Source organism: Nicotiana tomentosiformis, chromosome 3 (assembly GCF_000390325.3).
Source record: "Nicotiana tomentosiformis chromosome 3, ASM39032v3, whole genome shotgun sequence".
In the NCBI taxonomy this organism is placed as follows: domain Eukaryota; kingdom Viridiplantae; phylum Streptophyta; class Magnoliopsida; order Solanales; family Solanaceae; genus Nicotiana; species Nicotiana tomentosiformis.
Genome location: NC_090814.1, coordinates 23,896,171 through 23,903,567, shown reverse-complemented (window position 1 = coordinate 23,903,567; position 7,397 = coordinate 23,896,171). Strand labels below are relative to the sequence as shown.

Sequence of the window (7,397 nt, the reverse complement as noted above, 5' to 3'; positions counted from 1 at the left end):
ACAACAATTGAGTCTCTCAGCAGTATAGCCAATTACCAATACAGTCGGTCTTCTAGAAGCGAATGGGCCTAACACCAACTGCAAAGGACATCAAGGCCACAAACCGACCACCACTATTTGAAAGACAAAAAAAAATTTGTTTGAAACAGGAACAAAGCAATGCAAGGAAAGTGGTTCAATAAAAACAAAAACAAAAATAGAGAGAATGAAAAATGAAAAAAAAAAAGGAAGAAGAGGAGAGCCGCCAAAGGGAATTTCTCAAGTCTTTACCTTTATTTATCTTGCTAGTATGCATAAAATCATGTCATTGTTATTTACATTTTCCTCCTAGGGTAATACATCCTAGTCTGATGCATTTTCTTTCCAATAGAAGTATTAGTTTGATGAATCTTTTTCCTAAAATAAGAAAAAATTTTGTCTGATGAATCTTTCTCCTAAGATTAGAAAACCTAGTCTGATGAATTTTCTCCTAGGATAAAAAGTTTTAATCTGATGAATTTTCTCCTAAGATACGAAGCCCTAGTCTGATGAATTTTCTCCTAGGATCAAAATCTTAGTATGATGAATCTTTCTCCTAAGATAAGAAAACTTAGTCTAATGAATCTTTCTCCTAAGATAATAAAACCTAGTCTGATGAATTTTCTCATAGGATATAAGTCTTAGTCTGATAAATCTTTCTCCTAAGATAAATAAAAAAAGAAAAACTTAGTCTGATGATATTCTCCTAAGATAAAATGTCTTAGTTTGATAAATTTTCTCCTAAGATACAAAGCCCTAGTCTGATGAATTTTATCCTAGGATAATTAAAAAAAGAAGAAGTTTGGATTATTTTTATTTAAAAAAATTAATGGTTCATGCTCCTAGAAAATAAAAGTTGGTGCAATATGTTAAAAAGAAACAAAAAGAGGAAAAATTATTTTCTCCAATTGCATGTTAGCATAGGGTACACCATTCCCAACTGCATTTTTTTAACATAGGGTACACCAATCCCCAGTTGTATTTTCCTTTTGACATAGGGTACACCATTCCCTAGTCGCATGTTAGTATAAAGTACACCATCCCCTGGTTGCATTTCTCAACATAGAGTACACAAGTTCCCAGTTGTGTTTTTCTTTTGACATAGGGTACACCATTGCCAAGTCTCATTTTTAAAGGGTATACCACTCCCTATTTGCATTTTTCAACATAGGGTACACCAATCCCTAGTTGTGTTTTCTTCGTACCCTATCTTAGTCACATATTAGTATAGTTTACGCCCTCCCCGATTGCATTTCCCAATATAAGGTACCCCATTACCTAGTTGTTTTTCTTTTAACATAGGGTATACTATTCCCAAGTCATATTTTAAAGGGTACACCACTATCTAATGCTTTCTTTGCTCTTAATTTAAAAAACAAAAAACTAGTTTATAGTTTTTGCAAATAACTAACAAAATTTTCCTAGTGTAAACTGGGGCAGAAAAGTTTTGTTTATTTTATTTGTCTTGTGATGTCTTGCAGGTTCCCCGCAAAACACAGGTTTGATGTCCAAGAATGAAGTTCCATCGTTCTCCTTAAACTTCACGCGACCTGATTCCCTTATAGCCCGAGATATGTAGGATGTCCAAAACCAGGACCCGGTTACACTCTTTCTTCATATCTTCATTTTTAGAATAATGGGTTGGTATAAATATTAGTCACAATGCTCGCCTTTTCTTTGCTTGAAAACTCTTTTTGTTACCAAGCAAAGAGGGGCATGCTGTGAGCACCTAATTTCTTACCACACTCGAGTTTTCTATATTTGTTTTTTTAGTGTTTAATATTTTCTTGGCTTGATATTGATATTTTTGCTCCTATATTTTAACTAGGCTTTACTAGAGAATACGTAATATTATTTTACACCGTCTACTACATAGTGGTCGCAAATATTAATTTTAAATACGGACCAAATCTAATTAAATTGCCTTCCACCTTCCCTACACTATTTTTTTGTCTCATACCCGCTTTTTATACTATTTTGTTGTCCCATTACCCCACTCCTTACACTATTTTATTGTCCCATCATTTATTCTCAACTCTCTTCCTCTCATATTTTCTTATTATATGTACATACACGAGGAAGAAAAGGGGGAGATCTTTTTTTTTTTTTTTTAAAAGGAGCACCAAAATGGAAAGAAACCGAGTGAGCTAAAAAAGGGGCAACGTCTTCTTCTTCTTGGAGAAAAATAGCCATAGTTCCACCATTGAAACCAGCCAATATCACTTCCGGCAAACACCATTTTCGTCACCTAATAAAACCTCCAAAATCGGCCCCCAAAAGCACCTCCAACCTCTGCCCAAAACTGCCCGAAAAAACTCCATTGCCAGCCATGGAAGTGAGCTGAAAAACTCCTCAAAACCATATGAAAACTCAGCTTGAAAACCTGTTACAAAATCAGCCCAAAAATATGGCAAAATAGCACCAAAAACCAGCAAAACAAAGCATTTTTCCACCCCAATACGCAGCCGAAAAAAGCAGCCTGAAAGCAGTCCCAAAATGACTTCAAAGCACCTCCAACTTGCCATGAAAAGTAGCCAAATCTGACCTCAAAACGAGCTCTGAAAATTAGCTCCAAAACACCCCCAAACCAGCCCCCAGAAACCCCAACAAACATGGCGAAATCGAGTCAAAAACTCCACGAAAACAGCCCCGAAAACGCAGCTGAAACTCAGCTGCAAAACACTCAAAAAACCACCAAAACTCCACCCGAAATAAGTCACGAAAATCAACAAAACTACAGCTGAAAAACCACCCAAAACAAGTGTGAAAATCAGCCCGAAACCACCGTCTCGAGTTCCGCCTGTTTGGGATCGCCGATTCCGATTCAAGTTTCTAGTCCATAGCTCACTTGAGGATTAATGTGTTGGAGCTTCTCTCACTGTACTTGCTGGAAATTTTAGCAATAAAGGTTCATCCTTTCTTTAACTTCTCTTTCAATTCATTATTTGGCTGTTATTTGTTAGAATAAAGTCTGCTTATTTACTGCTAGTTTACATTGATATAAATGTTCATATGTTCAATTATTTGTATAATATTTATTGGTTAGTTGTCTGAGATTTAATTAACGTTAATCAAGTCAGAAGTATTTTGTCTTAGTTTGGGTTGGTTAGTTCATAATTAAGTGCTACTTTGGCCGTATGATTTGTTTGTAAATTAATTTTAGAGAAAACTAACTTCTATAGCCCCTCAAAATTTTAATAGCCCATATTTTTCCTCCATTGACACGAAATGGCCCTCCATCCCAAACACATTACATCTAATAACCCGAAATATCTATTTTGTATATTGACAGTCTATTTTGTATATGTTTTATATAATATCAGTCTATTTTGTATATATTTTGTATAGTGACAGTCTATTTAGTATATATTTTGTATAGTGACAGTCTATTTTGTATATATTTTATATAGTAACAGTTTATTTTGCATATATTTTGTATAGTGACAGTATATTGTATATAAATTGTATAGTGGCAGTCTGATGAATTTTCTCCTAAGATACGAAGTCCTAGTCTGATGAATTTTCTCCTAGGATCAAAATCTTAGTCTGCTGAATCTTTCTCCTAAGATAAGAAAACTTAGTATGATGAATCTTTCTTCTAAGATAAGAAAACCCAGTCTGATAAATTTTTTCATAGGATAGAAGTCTTAGTCTGATAAATCTTTCTCCTAAGATAAATAAAAAAATAAAAATCTAGTATGATGATTTTCTCTTAGGATAAAAAGTCTTAGTCCGATAAATTTTCTCCTAAGATACGAAACCCTAGTTTGATGAATTTTCTCCTAGGATAATTAAAAAAAAGAGAAAAAATTAACATAGGGTATACCACTAAACTATTTGCATTTTTCAACATAGGGTACACCAATCCCTAGTTGTGTTTTCTTTTTGACATAGGGTACACCATTCCCTAGTCGCATATTAGTATAGTTTACGCCTTCCCCTATTGCATTTCCCAACATAAGGTACCATATTACCTAGTTGTTTTTCTTTTGACATAGGGTACATCATTCCCTAGTCGTATTTTAAAGGGTATACACTACCCGATGCTTTCTTTTCTCTTAATTAAAAAAATAAAAACTAGTTTACAGTTCTTGCTAATAACTCACAAAATTTTCCTAGTGTAAATTGGGGTAGAAATATTTTGTTTTTTTATTTGTCTTGTGATGTCTTGCAGGTTCCCCGCATAACACATGTTTGATGTCCAAGAATGAAGTTCCAAACTCTGATAAAAAAAGAAGGTTGTTCGAGCATAAAGACAGTTGGGGTCAAGCTTTGACATAATGCATACATCAACTAGCATCTCAAAATCCATCTTCTCGGCTTCTACTTAAAAAGCGAGCATTCAAGATTCAATCCAAGTCTGAGTTCACGCCCAAGCTTCAAGAATCAATCTTCAATCTGAAGGCACCCACCGTCCAATGCAGGTAAACAATCCTCAAATTCAAGGCACACACCTCCAAATGCGGGTCATCAAGCTCCAAATTTAAGGCACCCACCTTCCAATGCGGATTTACGAGATCTCAAGTGAAGATACAACACTTGACACTAGAAGAGTATATATGACCTTGTATTTTTTATTTTCTTTAGTGTAATTTACTTTTTTATTTTGATGCAATAAACAGGACCGCAGACCGGAGCCTCGACGGAATCTCACTCGACTCTTAAACTCATTATTCCATCGTTCTTCTTGAACTACACGCGACATGATTCCCTTATAATCCGGGATATGTAGGTTGTCCAAAACCAGGACTCGGTTGCACTCTTTTCTTCATTTTTTGAATAATGGGTTGGTAAAAAAATTAGTCACAATGCTCACCTTTTCTTTGCTTGAAAAGTCTTCTTGTTACCAAGCAAAGAGGGGCATGATGTGAGCACCTCGAGTTTTCTATAATTCTTTTTCGTGTTTAATATTTTCTATGCTTGATATTGATATTTTAGTTCTTATATTTTTTGCTAGGCTTTATTAGAGAATATGTAATATTATTTTACACAGTCTACTACATAGTGGTCGCAAATATTTATTTTAAATACGGACCAAATCTAATTAAATTGCCTTCCACCTTCCCTATACTATTTTCTTGTTCCATCCCCACTTCTTATACTATTTGTTTGTCCCATCATCTCACTCCTTACACTATTTCATTGCCACATCATTCATTCTCAATCGTCCTCCTCTTATCTTTTCTTATTATATGTACACAAAAATGAGGAAGAAAAGGGGGAGATTTTTTTTTTTTTAAAAAGGAGCACAAAAAGGGAAAGAAACCGTGTGAGCTAAAAAGGGGGCAACATCTTCTTCTTCCCGGAGAAAAACAGCCATAGTTCCTCCATTGAAACCAGCCAGTATCACCTCCGTCAAATACTATTTTCGTCACCTAAACAACCTCCAAAATCGGCCCCCAAAAGCACCTCCAGCCTCTGCCCAAAACTGCCCGAAAAACTCCATTGCTAGCCATGGAATTGAGCTGAAAAACTCCTCAAAACCATCTGAAAACTCAGCTTGAAAACCTGCTACAAAAGCAGCCCAAAAAATACGGCAAAATAGCACCAAAAACCAGCAAAACAAAGCATCTTTCCACCCCAAAATGCAGCCGAAAAAAGCAGCCTAAAAACAGTCCCAAAATGACTTCAAAGCACCTCCAGCTTGCCATGAAAAGCAGCCAAAAACGACCCCAAAACGAGCTCTGAAAATTAGCCCCAAGACACTCCCAAACCAGCCCCCCAAAAGCCCAACAAACATGGCAAAATCGAGTCAAAAACTCCACGAAAACAGCCCCGAAAACCGCAGCTGAAACTCAGCTGCAAAACACTCAAAAAACCACCAAAACTCCACCCGAAATAAGTCACGAAAATCAACAAAAATACAGCTGAAAAACCACCTAAAACCAGTGTGAAAACCGGTTCAAGTGTCTAGTCCGAAGTTCACTTGAGGATTAATGCTTTGGAGCTTTTCTTCACTGGACTTGCTGGGAATTTTTGCAATAAAGGTCCATCCTTTCTTTAACTTCTCTTTCAATTCATTATTTGGGTGTTATTTATTAGAATAAAGTCTGCTTATTTACTACTAGTTTATATTGATATAAATGGTCATATGTTCAATTATTTGTATAATATTTATTGGTATGTTGTCTGAGATTTAAGTAACGTTAATCAAGTAAGTAGTATTCTGTCTCAGTTTGGGTTGGTTAGTTCATAATTAAGTGCTACTTGGGCCGTATGATTTGTTTGTAAATTGATTTTAGAAAAAATTACCATCTGTAGCACCTCAAAAGTTTAATAGTCCATATTGCACTTCCATTGACACGAAATGGCACTCCGGCCCAAACATACTATATCTAATACCCCGAAATGTCTATTTTATATTTTTTTTATATAGTGACAGTCTATTTTGTATATTTTTTAATAGTGAAAGTCTATTTTGTATATTTTTGTATAGTGACAGTCTATTTAGTATATATTTTGTATAGTGACAGTCTATTTTGTATAGTGACAGTCTATTTTATATATATTTTGTATAGTGACAGTTTATTTTGTATATATGTTGTATAGTGACAGTCTATTATATATAAATTGTATAGTGACAGTCTATTTAATATATTTTTGTATAGTGACAAGTCTATTTTTTTTTTTTATGTATAATCACACTTAAAAAATTCACTGCCACCCTTTTCGAGTGCAGGACTTGTAAGAAGCAATTTGAATCTTTCCAAACTTTGGGGAGCCATAGAGCAAGTCACAAGAAACCAAAATTCAACATAGCCGCAAATCCAATTAAACAAAACAAGAAAGAAATATGAATGCTCCTTTTGTGGAGAGGAATTCTCTCTTGGACAAGCTTTAGGTGGCCACATGAGAAAGAACCGCGATAAATTGGGTGAATTGCAGAAACATAAACAACATGATATTGAAGATAATTATGCTGGTGAAGTTGTTGAGACGACAGAGAAAGGATTTTGGGTACTGAAAGGCTTTGTTCTTGGATTTAAATTTGACACCATATGAGAATGAGTTGATGCTAGGGATTATCCCGCTTAGAGTAGTTCAACATTCTTGGTTATAACCTTTTGAATTGTTTCCGTTAACTATAGTAGTTTTGTGATTTTTTTTCCTTTAGAGTAGATAATTCTATGATTTTGATTGATTTGTGGCTAGTCTGTGTATAGAAAAATCTACAGTCTAGGTTACGGAGTAAGGGGAAGGTATGGATTAAAGTAGGTTACGGAGTTGAAAGTTTGAAATTTGAAGGGAGGAGAGTGGCAGTGGTTTTGGGCTAGCCCTTTAATTGGTTTTGGGCTGTTAATTGTATGATATATTTTGTGGCTATCTATTGTCATTAGTTTTTTCCGGATGGCTACAAATGAAGTTTGCTCTTGATTTTA

The 7,397-nt window shown here is 35.0% G+C and overlaps 1 long non-coding RNA gene across 2 annotated transcripts; it reads left to right on the top strand.

Annotated features, from left to right (window-relative positions):
• Positions 1-1,867: 1,867 nt before the first annotated feature.
• LOC104098818 (uncharacterized) lies at positions 1,868-7,397 on the top strand. Of its 2 annotated transcripts, XR_686839.4 has the most exons (4): positions 1,873-2,926; positions 4,193-4,442; positions 4,641-6,005; positions 6,698-7,397. It is a non-coding gene; the product is annotated as an uncharacterized lncRNA (long non-coding RNA). The 2 variants fall into 2 exon arrangements; XR_011414640.1 differs by having other exon boundaries at positions 1,868-2,926; positions 4,193-6,005.